The sequence below is a fragment of the Haemaphysalis longicornis genome, unplaced genomic scaffold (assembly GCF_048455015.1).
Source record: "Haemaphysalis longicornis isolate Haplotype H1 unplaced genomic scaffold, Haemaphysalis longicornis Haplotype H1 scaffold_7, whole genome shotgun sequence".
In the NCBI taxonomy this organism is placed as follows: domain Eukaryota; kingdom Metazoa; phylum Arthropoda; class Arachnida; order Ixodida; family Ixodidae; genus Haemaphysalis; species Haemaphysalis longicornis.
In genome coordinates, this window is record NW_027526422.1 from 194,999,627 (window position 1) to 195,022,056 (window position 22,430).

General features: G+C 46.0%; 1 pseudogene; it reads left to right on the forward strand.

The window, feature by feature from the left end:
- Positions 1-18,906: 18,906 nt before the first annotated feature.
- On the forward strand, positions 18,907-21,388 carry LOC144145676 (uncharacterized; annotated as a pseudogene).
- Positions 21,389-22,430: the final 1,042 nt, after the last annotated feature.

The following is a 22,430-nucleotide window of genomic DNA, read 5'->3' on the forward strand; positions in this document are numbered from 1 at the left end:
CACCCAGGGACCAGGAAATTGTTCGTGAGGAGGAGACTACATCGCCGGTTGCGGCAAGGGGTTTCAGCTCCCAACGTCGCAACGGAGGCCACCTTGTCTCAACAAGCGCCGACGCGAGCCACCGAAGGCGCCGGGGACGCCGCCAGTAACAGCGACGCTAATGAGGTGCGCGGTGAAGATGGTTCGGCGACAAAACGCCCCCGGCACGAACGAGACGACCAGGCGGCGAAGGAGGACACGGCTACTGACGGGAAACTAAAAAAATTGCTGGAGTGGAAGGGGCGCCCGTAAAGTGAAGCCGCAGCGACGCCATCTTGCTAGGGGAGAAGACGCGTAGTTGTTGGAGCGCGCGTTCCTTGCGTGCACAAAAAAGTGTTGTTGATTCGTGTGCGCGCCATGTGACGAGATCAAAACAAGTATGATTGGTTCGTGTGTGGCTTACGGTTGCACAAACAGTGTGAACCCGGCCCAGGGAGTCGCATTGCGCACGTAACTTGAACGCGTGCAAGTTGATTCCATACTGCGATCATGCTCGTTGCATTGTGTCGCGTAGTATGCGCCTTCAATGTTTGATTTCTTTGCTGCAAGGCTTCCGAAAGATGTTGAGTCACTGTCCTTTGTTAGTGTCTTTTGTTTGCCATTTTATGGTATGTTTTAGCAGTTTAATTGACGTTTGGTATAATAAGTCTGTCGTCTTTAAAAAAAATAAACACTTTGTTTCCAAACATACGAATTGGTTCATCTTTTTTCGGTAGTTCATGTCACTGGCAATGTAACCTCATGGTGTGATTTACCAGAAAGATTGTAAGTTATTTTTTTGCAGTTTATTTGTGTGTTAGGTTGGGAATCAATGCAATGAACGTAATAGCCTTGGTTGCTATCATACACTCATGAAAGTTTTCTGTATCGGTTTTTTGTCACTCCTTTATGTCTATTATCACAGTAATTCTGGGTGTTTCCTGTTGTTTTTCGGAAAATGCTGCATTTTCTGGTCATGACTGCTGTTTTTCACATTACAGTTGTAACTCTATTGCTTTTTTTTTGTTCTTACAACTTTCACGATCAATTTCTGCATTTGAACAGTTTAGAATAAAGAAGATAAACGAGTTCTTATGTATTTTTTACTTTGTGGCAGCTGCATATCCGAGCCATACGGTGAAAAAAACAATGTCGCTGTACTCGGAGATCTGACTTTTAACGAAATTTCTGTGGTAGAAATCGATACGGAGACGTCGGACATGGCTCGCAGTGTTGCATTAGACCATGAGAATCCGTTACATAATTTAAAACCACTGGGAAAGTCGGCAAATACTGCTACAAAGCAATCGGCATCTGGTTTCTTTCCCCGAGCAAGATGGCCGCCGGCGGCTTCAGCCGAGCAGCCCATTGGTTGGTATAGGTGACTTCCACTCCAGCAATTTTTTTTAACCTCCTTGCGGGAAACCGGCCCCTAAACGGCTAGTGACTCGTCGTTCGTCCCTCAAACCAAAGCCAAACAGTACGCCGTACGAGAAAACGCCAGCCACGGCCAAACCGCCGTGAAAGTGTGCGTGCATTCGGGTACCCCTCCACCGTTTTTGTTTTTTGTCGCATTCTTGGGCTCATTGAGAACGCTTGTTTGACGTTTACCAGTGTTCCCTCGAGGCGTTTCCCCCGTTTTAGAATGCGCCATATTCGCCCGCGCGATCGACTTTTTCGCTGCCTTGAAATGCTAAATTTTAACACCCCTGTTCGTATCGCCACGCTAAACGTTCGTGGTCTGGCTGACAGGCGTCGGCAAAACCAAGTTTACCGCTTGGTTACCGATAAAGAACTCGATATTGTGGCGATTCAGGAAACGAAAGTTGAGGGAGAAGGGCAAACGCAGCGTATGGTGCAAACTTTCAATGCGCACCACGATGTTTGCGTAAGTCACGCAGTTAGCTTTTCTGGGGGGTGTATGCTCTTAATTAAACTGAGTTTGGGCGTTGCAATTGAATCCGTCACGGCTTGTCTTGCAGGGCGGTTCATAGTTTGCGATTCAAAATTTTTGTCGCGCGATTGGCGTGTTGTAGTTGTGTATGCGCCGACTCGAGCGAACGAAGGGAAAGTTTTTTTTTTAAATATCCGTGCACAACTGGACACTGAACGTATAGTTGTTTTTCTAGGAGACTTTAACTGCGTAGGCTCTGCGCGCGACAAGTCCAGTGATACGCCATTCCGTGACTCGAGTATCTTGGCGTTGCTTGAGGCAACATCAGACTATTGTTTAGAAGATGTCGGGGATGCGCTTCTTGGCGTAAGACAAGTGCATTTCACCCATTTTCAGGGCACAAGCCACGCCCGCTTGGATCGGGCTTATGTGTCGCTCTTATTGTGTGTCACCCGTGTCGTTTAGCGACCACTGCCTGGTTTCTTTTACCATTGGTGGGCGCACGCCAAGAGCAAACACGTTTCATTGGAGTCTTTGGAAAATGAATAGTAAGTTTTTGCAGGAGGAAGAATTTACAACTGAAATAAATGAAAAAATACGGCGTTTGCCAGATAGGAAAACTAGCTGGTCCTCTAGGTGGGAAATTTTCAAACAAGAAGTAAAGTTGAGTGCGACAGAAAAATCAAGTGCACGGAAGTATCGTGAGAGACAAAGAGAACAACTTCTACGTAAAAACCTCGCATCGCTTACTAATGAAGAATGCCAGTCGCCGGGTCCGCATACGGAAGAGATTAAAAGGGTTAAATCGGAGCTTGAAGTTATAGACCAGTATAAATACCACGGTGCCCTGGTGAGAGCAAGGCGGAAAAGTTGCTATTGGGTGAAGCGCCCACCAAGAGAGCACTTGCATCAGGAAAGGGCTACGTTTGTAGAAATCGTATAGTCGAAATCGAAAATCGCGGAGTGCTAACGAGTGACCAGACGCAGATAGAGAGTGCTTTTAAGGATTTTTATGAAGCCCTTTTTTCTGCTCATAAGGTCGACGCCGATAATTTCAGAGACCAATTCTTGAACTTAATGCCCAGAATAGAAGACGACATGAAGGCTATTCTTGAGATGCCAATCACCATAAATGAAATTTTGAGTGCCATTGATGATTTAACCCCAGATAAAACGCCAGGCCCAGCTGGCCTAGGCGCGTGTTTTTACAAGGCCTTTAAAGACACACTTAAGGTAGTGTTATGTGAAGTTTACGCCGAAGCGTACGAAAGCAACAGACTGCCACCATCCTTTACTCTATCTCACACAGTTCTCATCCCAAAGACTGAAGATGCCATTAAACTGAGGAATGTAACAGCGTACCGTCCAATTAGTCTCTCAAATGTCAACTATAAGATATTAATGAAGGTCTTAGCTGCTCGGTTGCAATTAGTAGTGAAAGAAATAGTCGGACCACACCAAACATGTGGCATTAAGGGTCTTTCTATTACGACCAATACCCATGTAGCCCGTAGCATCCTGGAATGCTCTGACAGCCTTGAGCAAGGAGTAGCAATGGTACAAATAGACAGAAAAAGCGTTCGACAAGGTCTCCCACGAACTGCTATTGATGATTCTTGAGCACACAAACGTAGGAAAAATGATTACGGATGGTGTACGCATGGCGTACAGAGACTGTAGTACAAGTTTGGTGGTCAACAAGTCGGTAGGCGCTCCAGTTCAGGTAAGCCGTTCTGTGTGCCAGGGGTGCCCACTGTCCTCGCTGCTATTCTGTATGTTTATCGAAACGTTTTGTGTAAACATCCTTAAAAAAAGGAAAATCAGCGGGTTTTCATTACAGTCCTGCGAAGTTGGTGTGCTCGCTTATGCAGACGTCTTGCTTTGTTTTTCGAAGACACGAGTACCATCCACGAAAGTATAAGTGTTCTTAAAAGGTTCTGCCTCTACACTGGTAGTTCCGTCAATTGGGATAAGTGTATTGGTTTCTGGCACGGCAGCTGGTTGTGGAAGCAGCGTACATTCGCAGGTATCAGCTGGGTAGACACGTCAGTGAAGTACTTAGGTGTCCCCCTAGAAAACTATCGTGACAGTGATCCTTTCTGGCGCAGGCAAGTAACCGAAATCCGTGATAAAGCGGATAAGTGGGGAGGTAAGCAGTTGTCCGTGTTCGCGCGAACGACTGTGTGTAATCTATTCTTTGTGTCAAAACGTTGGTACGTGATGCAGGTTCTGCATTGCTCGCGTGCCAATGTTCAAAGATTGCACAGGGTGTTTGCTGTCTTTATTTGGTGTTCCACTTGGGAGCGCACAAGCCGAACCAACCTGTTTAGACGAGTGCGCTGTGGGGGCCTTTCCCTGGCGCACCTTTTTCTACGCCAGGTACTGAACCGCTTTCTTTTTTTACGTGATGTGCAAAACCCTTTTTTGCGCACCGTGTGTCAAGTGCGCCTAGGTAGAGTTTTGCCCGAATTTGTTGTTACTTCTTGTGTTCGTGACGGTGGCACTCATGGCTATCTACGTGAGGTGGTACTGGCGGCAATATTTTTATTCTAGAGGTTTTCTTTCGAATATCTGGCTGCCATGCACAGAAAAAAGCTGTATATAGACCTTCTTCACATCATTTTGCCGACTCCTTTGTACCGATCCCTATACAGTGCAGGGCCAGGACAAGATGTGTGTCAGCGTGTGAAAAAAATGACTGTCTCGCCTTATGTAAAGTCTTTTTTCTTTAAACTACACGTGGGAGTATTACCTGTTAAAACTTGGATGATTGAAAAAGGTTTGTTTGTTCCCTGGGGCCCTGACTGCTTGGTTTGTAAAAAGCCATTCATAGACTGTTGGGACGGGGTGTTCCTGTGGGACGTTTTGCAGAGAACACTAAAAAAGGATTTCCCGTTGGATAGCCATGGAATCAGGTTCTTGGCCGTTGAAAACGACGGCGGCGTCCCGTATGATCTTTTGATGTTGCTGGCCCTGTATAGTATATAGAAATCTCGAATGGCAGTTCGCCATAATGATGTTGATGTGAAACCGAGCAGACAGTTGTTCTGCCAGAGTGTACGGGAGATCTTAGAAGTGTATAAAGCCCAACCATCTCCACCTGACTGGTTAAATGTGTTGGAAAGTGTGGCATGTCTTCGGCCTTTTTAACAAGCGCGCACTAGCAAGTGGCGTGCTGATGTCTTTTCGCGCTTTGTAATCCTTTTTTTTTTGTTCTTATTGTGTATACCGACGACAGGCAATAAAGAAAAAAAAGCCTGTGGCCGAGGTTTTTTTGTTTTTTTTAAGACGACGACGGCTGCTACGGCCACGTTTGCAATGCACTCTGCTGGAAACAGCGCATCGGCCTCAGGCCGAGGTACTCAAATTGCGTCATCTGACAATTCCGGAACCTACAAGGTCGTACTTCCCCGTCTGCCTTCTGGTAACACCGTTCTAAACTCCGTGTTCGTGCATGCTGACCTGTCTGGCCGACCGTACCGTGCCCCGGACTTTCGCGATGCTTTGCTTGCTGTTCTAGACACCAAGGACATTCTTGCTTGTGGTCAATATCAGATGAGTCACTTGTGGCTTGTCACATGCGTCAACGGTGCAGCGAAACAAAAGCTAGTAGAGCGAGGCGAACTTGCGGTCAAGGCCTCAAGTGCCTGGTCATTGATCCTGAGAGCAGGAATATCAAAATGAAGCTTTTTTGGCTTTCCCCGCACATAGAGCAACGCCGAATTGTAGAAGCGCTGGAACCGTATGGCACGGTTCAGTCTATCACAAGAGAAATGTGGCGGTGTGATGGCATGGAGGCTTGGCAGATGACCAACAGAGACGTGTCATTCACGCTGAAGGATGGAATCTCAGTCAACTCGCTGCCGCACCTACTGGACTTCTACGGTCAACAGTCTCTCATCTTGATTCCTGGGCGTCCGCCACTCTGCTTGCGCTGCAATAGGGTAGGCCACATAAGGAGGCAGTGCAAGACTCCGCGTTGCAAGAAATGCTACCGTTACGGCCACTTGTCATCAGCGTGTGTGCAAACCTACGCAGACAAGCTTCGTTCGGGTCGTGAAGCGGAACATGACACTGTTTCATCTCACATCATGGATGCAAGTGAGGTCGTGGATTCTTCAGGGGAAGCTGTTGCGGAGCAGTGGCGAGAAGATAGGGCTCCTGCGGTGCCCACGGAGGATGCGTCCCGTTTGGTACCGCCTGAAGATCAAGGAGGGGGGGCGCTAACGTTGCGGTCTTGCCTGCAACATGGGCCGAGTCGCCACCTTACCTGGATCGACCACTGTCGACGGAGAATGAAGAAATGGAACTTGACATTGGTACCAAAAAGCGACCTGCGCCCCTTGATGAAGCTGAGGCTTCGGGTGGAAAACCAGAGGTCATGGAGACGAAGCAGGCGAAGAAGTTCCTTGCCAGGGATGCTTCGGATCCTGCTCCTGCTGCTTCGGCGGTGCTATCGACGGCTTTGGCGCCGGGTGCCACATCCTCCTGCGATACAGGCCTCATAAGCTCAGAGGCTCCTCTAGTTGCCGACCCTGCATCATCATCAGGGGCAGCTTTGGCTGCCTCCCCGGCTGCGGAAAGTGCAACTACTGGTCGCCGTCCTGCTGCCCGGCCTCCAGATTCTGACGGAACTGTGGGTAGGCGAGGTAGAGACGCTACAGTACTGCTGTAGGTTGTCATGGTGGGAGCTCTTTCTTTTCAGTTTGGAACGTTAAATGTCCGTGGCTTAAGTAACAAGAGGCGTCAAGGCCAGCTTCTTCGCCTAATGCGGGGTTGGAAGCTTGATATATTGGCCATTCAAGAAACAAAAATTCAGTCGGATGAAGGGACTGCGGAAGCTCTAGCTCCTTTTCAATCAGAGCACGAAGTGTGCGTTAGCCACGCCAAAGGGTTATCTGCTGGGTGCATGCTCTTTCTGAACAAGCGCCTCCAATGCTGTGTGAAATTTCTATCCACTGATTCGGAGGGACGCCTTATCGTATGTGACCTAATGATCGTGGGACAATCATGGAGGTTTATTGTCGTTTATGCACCGTCGCAACCTCGCGAACGGGAAGAATATTTCCTGTCATTACAGAGTCACCTGCGTACTGACCGCCACTTAATGGTCTTAGGGGATTTTAACTGTGTGTGTAGCCCGAGTGACAGGTCATGTGAGCACCAACGATCGGACTTAAGCGCTATAACATTGGAAAACATTGCTTGTGACTTTCACCTTTGTGACATAGGAGAAAATGTCCGACTGCAAAATCGTTTTACACATTTTCAGGGAGCCTCTCACGCTAGGATAAACCGTATTTATGTTTCTTTAGATTCTCTACCGCGTGTCCATAGCTACTCTGTTCATCCGGTATTTTTTAGCGACCATTGCCTTGTATCTGCTGCGCATGGTAGCCAACAGTGTCGGAGTCGTCGCCTGAATTGGGAATTGTGGAAATTTAATAATTCTTTACTATCCCATCAGCCCTTTTTAAATCGTGTGCCAGAAATTATGCAAAATGCAAGAAATCGCTATGATCTGCCAATGCTCGCACGGTGGAAATTATTTAAGCAAGAAGTGAAAGTCACGGCAATTGAAGAGGCTACAGTGGTGACGTTTGAAAAGAAAAACAACATAAATCACCTAAATAAATTGTTGAGAGAACTTTATGAACTTGAAGGCCGATGTCCAGGTCAATATATGAATGACATTCGGAATGTCAAGGCGCAGCTACAGGCGTTTGATGTTGAGAAATACCGGGGAGCACTAGTGCGAGCGAGATCACAGCGCTTTGCTGAAGTGCAACCGTGTCGCCGGTCACTAGGTGATTAGCGCCGTCATGCTCTGTCTAAACAAATACTTGAAATTGAGTATAAAGAGAAAATTACTGATGACACTACTGTGATAATGATGGCCTTCGTCGATTACTATAGAACTGTATTCCAAACTCCCAAAAGAGCAGTGAGCGAGGACTCCATTGACAAATTCATTAGTTTGCTGCCCAAATTAAACCAGGACGAGTGTGAATCCATTGACCAGGAGATTGGCATTCAAGAATTGGTGTCTAGCATTGAATCATTGTCGAAAGGCAAAACCCCGGGACCTGATGGTCTCACTGCAGAATTTTACCACACATTCTGTTCTCTGCTGGCTCCATTTTTACTTGAGGTTTACCGCGAGGCTTACAAGACTGGATTTCTTCCACCTACGCTGTACGAAGGCCACACTGTTCTAATCCCCAAAAATAATGATCCTGACAAACTGCGTTAAGTAGAAGGATATCGTCCCATTTCCTTATGTAATGTAGATTATAAAGTCTTCGCTAAGATTTTGGCCAACCGTCTTCAAAATGTAATTGAGCTACTAGTTGGTGACCATCAGACATGTGGCATTCGTGGGCGATCTATTCAAACTAACATACACATAGCAAGGTCTATATTGGAGTGTGTTTCGGGTACGTCAGCCAGGTAGCCTTAGTACAACTAGATTTGGCAAAGGCATTCGATCGCGTCAGTCACCAATTTCTGTTTCGTGCTCTACAGCATGTGAACGCAGGATCTTGGCTTACCAAAGGTATTCAAATATGTTATGCCAATGGCTCGACAAGAGTGATAGTCAACAATCGACTAACCCAACAAATCCACCTTCTTTCATCGGTTCGTCAAGGGTGCCCATTATCACCACTCCTGTTTTGCTTATATCTGGAACCATTGTGCATGCGCATAATAGAGGACATTAATGTTAGAGGGTTCACGCTATCGTCCTTCGAAGTGAAACTTTTAGCATATGCCGATGATGTCGCTTTATTTTGTACTGACAAGGACAGTGTGGAGAATGCTCTTGCCATTACACAAGAATTTTGCGAGGTTTCAGGTGCGGCCCTGAATTTCGAGAAAAGCTTCGGATTTTGGTTAGGAGAATGGGGAACCACACCCGATTGTTTCGCCGGAATCAATTGGAATAGAGACCTAACTTATTTAGGAGTACCCCTCTCGCAGTTTCGCAATACTGACTCGCATTGGTCGGAGCAGGCGGTGAAGCTACAGCGCCAAGTGAATGACTGGCGGGGACGGCAGCTGTCCATCTTTTAAGTGCGAATGCACTTTATAAGCGACCCCGAACCTTCCGCCGTCCGCATAGCAACAGCTGCGGGTGCGCGCGCTTTTCGTCTTCCTTAGCAACGGGGGGAGATGGGCGCGCGCTGCCTGGCCGCTGACATGGCACATACCCACGTAGGAGATTGGCCAGGAATAAGTGCGAATGCACTTCTTAAGCGAGCCTGAATCGTCGCGCTCGCATAGCGCCTCCTCTCCCCCCTCTCATACTCTCCTAAAGCCCCTTTACTACTCTCCAGCTCGCAACACCCTCTCTCGGCGCGCCAGCCAGGCCACTACACAATAAAAAAAAACAGCATCCGGCGCCAGGTTTCGATCTGCGGACTTTGCGGCCGTAGCGCGACGCTCTACCGACTAAGCCACGGACGCGACGTTGATGTCAGTGTTAGTAACGCGCCTTATATCTTTAACGCATTCAAACTACGTCGTCAGCGGCGTGCGTTGGCGACTCAGCGGCGTTATAGCGGCTTGATAACTGCGTGGTGTACACGTGATACTACAAACCCGCTAGTTCTGCATTCTCTCACGTGACTGCGCCTCCTCTCCCTTCACTCCGGTCGGCGCTTCGCAGCTGCGGTGCGCTGCGGTGCGGTGCGCTCCTCCTCTCGAACATACACGTTAATTCACCAAGATTTCCGCAGAGGGACAAACGAGGCGTGTTAAGCCGAACGTGATCACGAGGGGGTGTTAATGTAACTAACGGGCAAAATGCCACCAAACTTCAACAAACTCCCCCTCATAGCATCACCCCGTGCTTCGCACTTCCTCATACTCCCCTTCGGGGAAATGCGGGGGAATTTTTTCTCGTGCTCGGGCGTGTAACACGTTCCTTGTGACCCGACTTCTTTATGTCCTACAGGTGTTACATTGCTCACGACTCCGGATCCAGGCTTTTCACCGGATTTTTGCAACCTTCATTTGGTGTTCGCGTAGTGAGCCAATGCGTCGAGATAACCTTTTTCTTCCGGTTGTGCGAGGGGGACTTGGGCTTGTTCATCTGTTTCTTTGGCAGCTTCTTTCTCGTTTATTCTACTTTCGAGATGTTCAACATCCTTTTTTGAAAGCTGTACTGCAATTACGTCTTGCACATTTTCTCCCAGATATTGTGGTGTCTTCGCTGTCTGTGGACGCAGCCCGAAGCCTGCGAGGTTTCCTCAAAGAAGTGGTTGACACAATTCGCTTCTTACAGGCTCGGTTTAGCCTTCAGTACATATTTACTGCTACGCGCGAGTCTATTTCTGATGCCCTGGTTTCAGGGCTTTTTCCCACACCTTTATATCGTGTTCTGTACCTACAGTGTCCGTACCAGGATGTCCTCAATAGAGTGTGTAAAATGTGTGTTCCGCCAGGTGTTAAAACATTTTTCTTTAAATTACACACTGGCACGCTCCCTGTTAAAACTTCGATGAAAGATCGGGGTCTGCTTATAGCTTGGTCGACAGACTGTCGGCTCTGTACTCGACCAGAGACAATTGATCACTGCTTTGTAGACTGCAGAGGTGCTGTCTTTTTCTGGGACATTCTACAGCGAACGCTCAAAAAAGACATGGATATTACGCCTTTCTCTATCCGATTTTTGCCATTCGACTATTCTGGTGAGCCACCTTATGACATGTTCGTGTTGATTGGTTTGTACACTCTGTGGCGATGCCGCTTATGTGATAGGCAGGCTGAGCCACCAAAATCAACTAAGTCTTATTTCCGAGAAACTGTGGCATTTGTACATAGTGTGTATAGTTCGCTTGACCAACCACCTGACTGGTTCCCTCTTTTGAACGCTTGTGTGTGTTTGCCTGAATTTTGATGTATATTTGCTTCTCATAACTTCAGGGTATTCTTTTGTTTGCTTGTATTCGTCGTACTGCAACGTCTGAGCGTATTTTCCCACGTAATAAAAAAAAAAGCCTGTGGCCGAGGTGTCTGAGGTGCTAAGTTGTCGTTTTGCAAGTCGCAAGTTCGTATCTCCGAGGGTGCATCGTTTTTTTTTTTTTTTTTTTTTTGCCAGTTGATTTTTTCGTTTTTGGCCGATGTTTTCTAAACTGAGTTCACCATTTCTGGGCCGTAACGCTCACTGTTCACGAGCGAGTTTGCAGAACGCGCGCAGACTGCCACTGACGCTCTAGCGAGTTCTCGTTAGAGTGCTGCTGCTTGCGTGCAGTGGGCGCAGGCCGGAATCAGCGCACCCTTGGCCTGGTGCGAACACGCTTTTTACGATACAGGCATGAGTGAGGCAAGCTCCGAATATGAGGGAAAAGCGCATGGCATTTGAGCGTCAGCGGTGACACGGAGGGCGTCATCCACTGCGTAGGCCTCGGCTAGTGATTTCTACGATTCCAAGCCGTCCTGGGAGGCTTATCTCAGACATTTTACAGCCGACAATATGACAGAAGGGCGGTGCGGCGATTACTGAGATATAGAGAAGGCCCATCCAACGATGCCGTCAGATGTCAAACATGTTGTTTTCCAGAACCGAAACCGAAACTTGTTTGAATGCTATCCTCGGATATCGTCCAGTCACGGTGCCATCTCCTCGCGACGTCACAGCCTTTAGTTGGTGCGGCCGCCACAGACCACGCATGGTAGTTTTTCTTCTTTACCGCTTTATAAAATAACTAACGACTTATCAACCGGATAAACGATGAAAAGTGTGGTAATTTCAGCCAGTCTACGCAGTGCAAGCAAAACCGGTGCTTGACAAATTCACTTCAGTGTCCCTTTAAACAATTTGTAGAGCAAAAATAAGTGTTACACATTATTAGCACAATCGTAATTCAAACAAGGTAAAAAAGGTTGGCAGAGAATACATAAACAAAAAAACATAAATAAAAACATTAAAAACATGCCCACTGACAAACTAAGGAAACAAGTGAAGAGAGCATTCTAAAAATGAGCAGGGCGACAAAAAAAGCATCATTTGATGTTTTTCTGACAAGAACAAAAAGCACCAAAACGCACACTGAAAAGTAAGCTCTCTATATACAAGTACGCCGTGTCTACAAACTACAGTTTAATAAAAAAGCGATAAAAAGATAGAAAGAGCACACACGTGAACTACGTCGTAGAACAGCAACATGCCCAACACTAAAAATGAAAACAACAGAAATGAAAATTCGCCGTCAAATACGTATTGCATTACATAGTCCCAGGTAAAAACGTAATAGTCATTCAAGGCCCGAATATTTGAAAAGCAGAAAGCAAGAAAAAAAGGAAAACCCTCCAAAGAATTGCTTTGCGAAGCTGCGTCTAAGTACAATTTAGAGTGAAACTATATCGGCGCTAGAAACGCAACGCTATCAATCCACACACTTCTTCCCTCGAAGCACGCGACATATCTATATTTTCGGCTTCAATTTTGTTCAGAATCGCGGTAAAGTATTTGATAAATTTTGCATACCGCATGACACATATCTCGACACATTACCGGCATGAACGCACACCCACAGTGGCGCGCCACGAGAACTGATTGATTGTAGGGTTTAACGCGCCGACGCAACGCAGGCGATGAGGCGCGCCGTAGTGGAGGGCTCCGGATTAAGTTTGGCCACCTGGGGATCTTGAACGTGCGCCGAAATCTCGCACACACAAGTGTTTTCGCTTTTCACCTCCATGAGAAACGCGGCCGCCACGGCCGGGAATCGAACCCGCTACCTAGTGCTCAGCAGCGCAACGCCTCAGCCACTGATCCACCGCGGCGGGTGGGTCACGAGAGCTGAACCTACGACTTAGTAAGGCTACAAATCAACAACCACAACCACCCAACTCGCCGTAAGTTTATTCCCCTATCCAATACGCTTCGCTGTGCCAACATTGTCCTAAACCCGGTACCCTAAAGCATCGGCTAGGTGTAGTGACAGAAAACCTTACACTTCCCTTCATTTCACAATCCCTCTTAAGCAGTGTATTTGCCTCCCTGGCCAGTCCGGATCCGACATTCAGTTCATTAATGAGACGCCGGCGAGGACTGCAAGCATTAGCCAAGGAATCTTGTTATAAGGACTCCTTTCACACGGCGGGGATCGTAACAACAGTCCATTGCTCGTTCGAATAGAAATTTATTAATTCAATCAACTTAAACAAGCGCGAACAAAGAAAATGTTTAAACTATTGACGAGGGCAGCCTGGAAGGCTGCCTGATTTACCACGAAAGATGGGATGACGATGACGTACAGTTCACACGTTAAAAATAAACAGACAAAAGTAGCACATAAGCTGGAACTTTCCGTTCAACCCTGTGTTTTAGAGTCTCCGGAAACTTCATACGTCCGGTGCAACAGCAACTTCGTTGTACGGGACGCCGTATCAGATGTCCACGGACCAATAGCATCTTTTGCGGTGATGCTCAAGCGCAGACGCTAGGGAGTCGCTATCGCTAGCCTTACAATTGTATAGCGAAGTTCTGGTAGTGTTTCGCCAAGTGTCGAAAGCGATATATTTGAAAACAGGCGGAGGCCACGTTGCCTTGCGTTAAATTCTCAGGATCGTAGCGTAGCCCGGATAGGTAATTTGTCGGTTCTTTCGTGAGTGTCTCAAACAAATATCTATCTGTTCCCATTTATTATATTTCCAGGTGCTGGTCATCACAGCGCAGAACATGACAAAAACGTTCAAGCGACGACACAGACAAGCGATGACTCTCGACTAAAATTTACACGAAAAAAAAAGAGACTATATCCAGGGGGTTGCAACCCCACGTATTATGCAGAAAAATAGAATTAAAAGCCCTACAGCGAATTTGAGCGTTACAGATTAGTGCTAAGCCTTTCAATCAATACCTAATGTGCTACATTTTTTTGGTTCAATGCGACAAAAGCCTGGAAGATACCGGCGCCTTTTTACAAATGTGCGCAGTCTCTTCAACATCCGTGTCGTTTGGTTCTTACGTTTGATTAATATCGAAGTGGCACCAAACAGTGGTGTAAAATAACACTGCTGGAAATGTGCCGATAAATGGGAACTCGCCTACCCTGTCAAGGACCCTCTGCCTCACATATACTCAAATGAAAGACAATACGGCAGAGTACACATCAGAAGTGGGTCAACGAACATAGCTCTTAACGTACATAGCTTGACTGCGCTGCAATCATCGTGGATCCTCACCAACTGTCCTGGTTCACCACACTTCTGCGCATTTACAGCCCTGGACATATTCTACTTTGGCAATCTCTAGTATTCGACTTTAGTCGATGTGTGCTTATATGCATGACGCACCAACGTTCGTAGCACCCCCATCTTCCTTTCCTGACACGACCTGAGAGGATAGTTTGCTGAGATAGCTAGGAGTAGGAATGCACACTTTCGACCCAAAGTTTTGCTGTTTATAAAACACTAGCAAGTGATCCCGGCATTAAACGATGTTCAGTGGGCTGCAGCAGCAAAGAATTCTGATACAATGAAAATTTCGCTGGAGCTCGTGCTCGCTGCATCACTTACACCCTTGCTCACCAATATTTATTCTGGATTAATTTCAATAGTGTCTCCACCACTTAGTCATCATACCTGCAGTGTCTATCGTTGAAACGTCCGCACGATCTGTTCCCTACGCGCGCGCCGGGAATTGTGTACTGCAAATGCAAGTTTGTAGAAATGCAACGTGTGGCATGACCGGGCTAGTAGTGGTTTTGTATTGCCACGAGTGGACAACGATATTGGGTAAACAGGAAGTGTAGTAACGAATACCGCGAGACAAAACATTACCTATCATTATCATTACCAGCAGCTCCAGAATCATCATCCTAACCTACCAGGGCGATATCCTAAATTATACATGGGCGCACCTCAAGGATAATAGTTATAATAGTTATTTCTTCTGGCATATCCTATTACTATCTTCTTACACTTACTATACAGGAATATTCTACCATTAATGCTCCTACGTAAGAGGCTTAACCATGGCCTCTGTTAGTCGCTTATTATGCATACAATGAGCAACAAATTCACAGGTCGGCGCAAATCTTTGAGCATTACGAAACACACATTTAATGGTCAATGATGATTCGTTTACAATGTTTCAGGGCATTCATACCTCCGAGTAAACTGTAGCCGAGCCACTCTACTGATTGACACTACTAAAACAAACTTCTAAACTTCGCGTTTTTAGGCATGAAGTTTCTGGTTGACGTCAGATTTCTTGCCAACTGCATACACAACCAACACGAGAAGCGATGTCGGTAGTTAATACTTACCATTATATCTGCACAAGATATATCCGTAAACGTTTGTTTTTAAGGACCGTCATAAGATACGCATTGCAACAGGCGGATCAAACCGATATATGCATTTTAAATAAGAGTAGCAACAGTAATTCTAAATATGTTCGTTAATCTGTTCTGCCACATTGCGTTCGGAGGACCAAACAATGTTTAGGAGGAAGGGAATCTTAAAAATAACGGAGACCATCGTAACGCAGTTCAAAAGAGTACACTCACTTTTAAAATTTCCCCTCGCGAGCCAGATAATTCCAAACAAATCGTATTCAAAGCCTAACCAGAAGCCTTCTCCGCCCCTTTCATTGCATACTGTGTAAATCAGGTGCATTACAATTAACCAGACCCGTGGGTGCTTCTACCGATGCTGAACAAGATATGTCCATATCATCAAGCAAACGAAGATGACGCAAGGTTTCCGCATTATTCAAACCCTCACGTACCGATCGTGCGCTCAAAAATAAGAAAAGACAACGCGAATATGTCAAAAAGCAGTCGAGAAATTGTCGTGTGCAGTTGGCAGCCAGCGAATCGAGTGCCACGGCTTTGGCAGGCGAGTATTTCTATTGCAGCAAATGTAGATTTGTATCTGGTACGTTGTCGGAGAGCGAGACGCAACGCTTGGCTTTAGACAGTGCAGCCGTGCGCCGGCCTGAAGTTGCAGCAACAAATATACACTGCGCACTGAGACACCATACTATAGCAGTGCATTAACAGAGTACGCTTCGCGGCAATGTGCTCTTCGTGAAGAAGATGCATCCTTTAAAATAAGCGTTCTATCTCTGTTATGTTTTCGCGTTCATTTCGAGAAACACACACAAAAAAGGCTTGACTTGATTGTTTTTTTTTGTTGTTGTTGTTGAGGACGATGGCGACTTCTGTGTGAGCCGCGTAACGTCTTTATGTAGATGCGTATGCAAGCCTCAAGTTCTTTTCAACATCGCGTAAAGTGCCCTCTATTTGAAATTCGCCGCTTGAGGACAAGCCCGAGCTCTGATCTTTACTTTGAAACACTAGTCCGTATGAAAGGAAAAAAAAGTTTTAGCTAACCCACTTCTTTCTCTTAATAATTATTTCAACTACAAATAAGGCGGAAAGAAGACCTATAGAGGGCACTTGAAACAAGAGTCGGTGTTAATCTTAGATTCTTTTTAAATTAGTGTCCCAAATAAAAGAACGTTTCAGGAGCATAAAACTTCAGGTGCACAACATGCCTGGGGAAATACAACTAATCGTGTATCGTACTGTCCTAATTATTCGTGTTCCAGATGTGATAAGCTACTTCGAGAATTTTAATGCGGAGCATTCTCTGTCGAGTAACCGCAACGCCAGGACAGTGCATTTCTACAAAAAGACATAACTGGTTAAGTAACACACCTAAATAACGCAAAAGTGGATAATTTGTCGAACAGAATATTGAAACAAAAATTACAAAAACCATCAAAATAACAGCTCCATAAATGAACTCCTGAAATAAACAATATGCACCATATACATCTACAAAAAAACTAGGAACAAACTAAAAGCACCGAACAGAACGTCGAAAATTGGACTGAAAAATATCCAAAAAGAGACAACTGTGTTACGCTCTCCATTTTTAGAAAAATGCCTAATTAGCGGAAGTCACACAAATAATTACTGGCTATAACAGCGTAAGTGAAGACATATAATTGGTGGAACAGACTTCGAAAAAGGAAAAAAGTACAAAATATAGTAAATTTTAAAGGCAGTTTTATAAATTTACTGCGTACCCTTCGTACTCTAGTCTATGCCTCTTCAATAACACCTGAGTGACCTTTGACACATTGACTTTAGACGATGGAAAGTACAGCGATTATATCACCGAGCCGTTATGCATACATTCCGGCACTTTTATTCCGCTCTAAACCGGCAGTTTTATTCTGGCAATTGGGCTACATCTCGCATCTCCTTAATTCAGTACGATGAATGCGTGCCAGTTTTGTAGAGAACCATGCTTTACAAACAACAATGCTGACAAATTGCCATTATCAGCATTCGACGTAAAAACACGCTATTGAGAAGATGGTGGCCGTTCGCTCTCCCAGATCCGCGCTCCATAAATATTACAACAGAAGCACCTCTCTTCCCACGGGCCTAAAATTCCTGACACACTACCATCGTAGGAAAGATGCCGCCCCTCCGGCAGTCAACGTGACTGAGCGAGTGAAGACCCCATATGCCATCTTACGAAACAATTAAGGAGTTAGTGTCCGAGAAGCCGAATTCCTAAAGCGCGGGTGCCTACCTATGATCAAATATTAGTCAACGAGTTGGTGCACTAACTCGCTCGCGACGGACTAAGCAATACGGATTAAAACAAACTTCCTCTTTTCGGCCACCACAGGGCAACCCACTTCTGTCTGAACAGAGTTTCAAAGTTTTACAAGATCGGAACGAATGTTGAAGAAACAATACGAGTGCTGGACAACCAAGCAAATTATAATTCCAATAAGAAGCCTTATTCATTGTATGGGCACATCCCAACCATTACGACTGGCAGGCTGCCGAAAGGTACTCCAAACTTTGAAACACTTTTCGCGAACCATTTCGCACATAGGAGTGCATACAATTGAGGTGTTTTTTTTTTTTAATGGGCCAGATCGAGAAACAGAAACTAAGTCGGATAAAACTGCAGTGACAAGAAAATAGTTGACATAACGGCCTGAAAACGCGTCGCAGATCGGAGTTCCTATCGAAAGCGAGCCAGATCCTGTTGTTTCACGGAACAAAACGAGCCAAATCCATTTGCCCAATGGGTGTTTGCTATTGGCTTGATTGGGCGGACTGTTTCGTAGGTGTTTTGGGATGCTTTTTTTTTTTTTTCGTAGCTGGCTTACCAAGAATTCACATGGCAATTGTGAGATCAGCTTAAGAGATGACCGCAGATTTCAACAACGAAGTGAACGGAAGAAGTGACCGAAATGAAACTGAGAGATGTCAAACAATGCTTACATTTCGTCTCACCCTTCCCTATGAAATAACTCTGGTTATATTTATTTTTACTCCCATATTTACAATTTCAGTACTTAACTAAATAGCCGCCGCTTAGAAGCCCTGGCATATCTCCTCCTCCCCCCCTTTCCCCTTTGAGAGTAAGAACCAATTCATTAAGGTTAAGAAGAATATATGAGCAGCCTTCTTGTGGAGGGTTTGGGAAATTCATGGCAAGGCAATAAGAGCTTGCTTACCTCGTGAGTTCCTTCAGGCGCACCGAAAGAAAATTATGCTAGGAAAAAATCCGAAAAGAGCTGCTAATGGTGCCAAGAGGACTCAACTGCCCCCATCTATAGCTCTACAGTTCTTGAAACCCTGTAGCATATTTTAAACCCCGTTTTCAACAAAAATAACTTGCGCCATGCTTGAAAGTCAATTTAAATAACGTTTTCTTAAGAATGCCGCATCAAGAGTGGGCACGGCAGCACTGCGAAAGCAATGTCGCCTAATCTGCGGCTTCTGTTGCTCGAACAGGTTTTCTTCGTCTGCGCATCCCTGCAAGCAGAGGCATCCAGCACATGCGTGGCCATACCAGCTGCTGACGCCGCTGTTATCGACCACGGACACATCGTCGACGCTACCCTCGAGCACAGCCACCATGGAACGTGCATCGAGCGGTTCTTCGTGGAACCTATAAACTTGGACCCCCGGCCAGCAGCGTTCAGTGGGCACGGCAGCACTGCGAAAGCAATGTCGCCTAATCTGTGGCTTCTGTTGCTCGAACAGGTTTTCTTCGTCTGCGCATCCCTGCAAGCAGAGGCATCCAGCACATGCGTGGCCATACCAGCTGCTGACGCCGCTGTTATCGACCACGGACACATCGTCGACGCTACCCTCGAGCGCAGCCACCATGGAACGTGCATCGAGCGGTTCTTCGTGGAACCTATAAACTTGGACCCCCGGCCAGCAGCGTTCAGTGGGCACGGTAGCACTGCGAAAGCAATGTCGCCTAATCTGCGGCTTCTGTTGCTCGAACAGGTTTTCTTCGTCTGCGCATCCCTGCAAGCAGAGGCATCCAGCACATGCGTGGCCATACCAGCTGCTGACGCCGCTGTTATCGACCACGGACACATCGTCGACGCTACCCTCGAGCGCAGCCACCATGGAACGTGCATCGAGCGGTTCTTCGTGGAACCTATAAACTTGGACCCCCGGCCAGCAGCGTTCAGTGGGCACGGCAGCACTGCGAAAGCAATGTCGCCTAATCTGCGGCTTCTGTTGCTCGAACAGGTTTTCTTCGTCTGCGCATCCCTGCAAGCAGAGGCATCCAGCACATGCGTGGCCATACCAGCTGCTGACGCCGCTGTTATCGACCACGGACACATCGTCGACGCTACCCTCGAGGGCAGCCACCATGGAACGTGCATCGAGCGGTTCTTCGTGGAACCTATAAACTTGGACCCCCGACCAGCAGCGTTCAGTGGGCACGGCAGCACTGCGAAAGCAATGTCGCCTAATCTGCGGCTTCTGTTGCTCGAACAGGTCAGTTTCTACTCAGAATACTGTTATAAAACTGACAATAGATTCGTTGTTGTGCTGCCGTGCCCAAGTGTACTGTTCTCTGGATTTTCCTCTTTGTGCCTGCTATTGTCTGGGGACGTTGAACTCAACCCAGGTCCTGATGTGAAAGCCCTCCTAAAGGAACTGTCGGAAGGGCAGAAGGCAATCCAAGCAGATCTGAGCGCTCTAGGAGAACGAATGATTAAAATGGAAGACGCCCTTCAAAAAATCAAAGATCAGGGTAAAAAAATAAGCCAGCTAACGAAAACTGTCACGAACCTTAACGTGACACTATCAAGACAAGAAGAAAGGCTAATAAGCTTAGAGGACAGGAGTCGACGGAATAATCTTTTGGTCTTTGGGGTTGAAGAAGGCGAGGCAGAAACCACAGAAGACCTGGAACAAACGGTACTGCAGGACATTTTTGTTCGAAAACTTGGTGTCGAACTGAAAACGGTTGAACGGATCCACAGAATAGGCCGAAAAGGGAGTAGTTTGCCGCGTCCGGTCATTATGAAGTTGTACGACTCCCGAGAGAAGTTAACAGTTTACAAAAATTGCAAGAAGCTAAAAGGCACCACTATATCAGTTGGGGACGACTTTTGCAAGGAAACTCTAGCCAAGCGTAAGCTATTATGGGAATCCGGAAAAGAAGAAAGAGAGGCCGGACAACGCATGCATCTGAATTACGATAAGTTGGTCATCGACAAAGACGTGTATTCCTGGGACTACGACAAAAATTGTCGAGTTAAGCTTAAGCATACAAAGAAAAAACCACGTCGCTCTGATGACGATGACTGATGCCATTCGCCGTCAAATGCATGCAGCCTTCGCTTAATTATTTTAAATGCTCGGAGCCTTGTCAATAAAGCCAGTGATCTAGAATATATATTAGCAAGCTATAACCCACACGTAATTACCGTCACAGAGACGTGGCTGCGTCCGGAAATAGCGGATAGCGAAATTGTACCACCCGGCTACAAAATATTTAGGAAAGACCGCGATTCACGAGGGGGCGGTGTGGCGATCTTACTTGCAGAAGTTTTTGAAGCAATTGTTATGGAAGGAATACCCGACCATGAAAGTGTATGGCTAGAAATAAAATTACCCAAAACTTCCCTTGTTTTGGGAGCCGTTTACAGGCCTCCAGGCGCCCCTAGTTCATATCTAGAAAGTTTGCAGCAATACCTTCACGGTATTGCTACCCGGAATCGCAGACTGATTATTGCGGGAGATTTCAATCTTCCTGGAATTAATTGGACCACATTCTCAACTAAATCGAAGGAAGCAATAGACTGCCAACGGCTTTTAGACATAGCATTCAGCCATGACCTAACGCAGGTCGTCAATGACAGTACACGTGAAACAGGGTATCCGCATTCCATACTGGATCTAGTTTTTATTGACGGGCGGATAGACACATACAACGTTGCAATTGAACATGGGTTATCGGACCACAAACTTGTTTCAGTTGAGATAAGCATTGATGATGCCTTGCCACGCAAAAAAGAAAGCTTCAGATATGTGCGCAACTTCAACAAGGCTGACGATACAAGTATAATTGATTACTTGTCGTTTTCTTTGGGCGCGTTCAGTGAGGAAAGTGACGTCAATAAGATGTGGATAAGGTTTAAAGAAATTGTCACGCTATGTATCAACAAATTTGTGCCCTTGCAAAAAAAGAAAGAAAATAAACAGAATCCTTGGATGAATCGGAAGATAATACATCTAAAGCGCGCCATTAACCGCCAGAGACAAAAAGTAAAGAAAGATGAATCCAAGATACGCAATTTATCAAGGCTTCTGCGCGCTGAACTGAAGGAATCGAAAACGAAGTATTACGAAGAAACATTGCCGACATTTATGAAATTGTCCCCCCATCGTTTTTGGCGTCACTTGTCTCAGAAGGAAGACCACTCAAAACGTGTGCATTCTCTTGTTGTCAATGATGAATTGGTGACCGACTGCTCTTCTATCGCTTACCTACATAACAGATTTTTCCAGTCAGTGTTTACTGCTTGTCCTAATGATAGTGATGCACCCACGCCACTTCCTTCTCAGTTATCAGTTATGCCTGACGTTCAGATTACTTATGAAGGCATCTTATCATTATTACTGAACATGAACGTAAAAAAGTCGATCGGACCAGATGGCATACCAAATGATTTTCTGCGAAGGTATGCGGAATGGGTTGCCCACTATTTATACATAATATATAATGCCTCAATTGAACAAAAGCGTGTCCCAGACGACTGGCTTGTAGCAAAGGTCGTACCAACGCATAAGTCTGGAGACCAACAAAAGGTGGAAAATTACCGTCCAATTTCCCTTACCTGTGTATGCTGCAAGCTGCTAGAGCATATTATATCCAAAGCTATGTATACGTATCTTGAGGGCACAAAAATATTTTTTCCCAATCAGCATGGTTTCCGGCAAAATTTATCCACTGTAACCCAATTAATAGAAACAGTCGACGACTTCACGCGTGCCTTAAATAATAGCGTTCAGATTGACGCAATATGCCTCGACTTTTCCAAAGCCTTTGACAAGGTTCCTCATAGGGAATTAATTAATAAGTTAGCACACCTAGGCATAAATTATTACATAATACAGTGGATAGGTGCGTACCTGACAGGCAGAACACAATATGTAGAAATAAACGGCTTCAAATCTGAGTCACTTAATGTCACCTCAGGGGTACC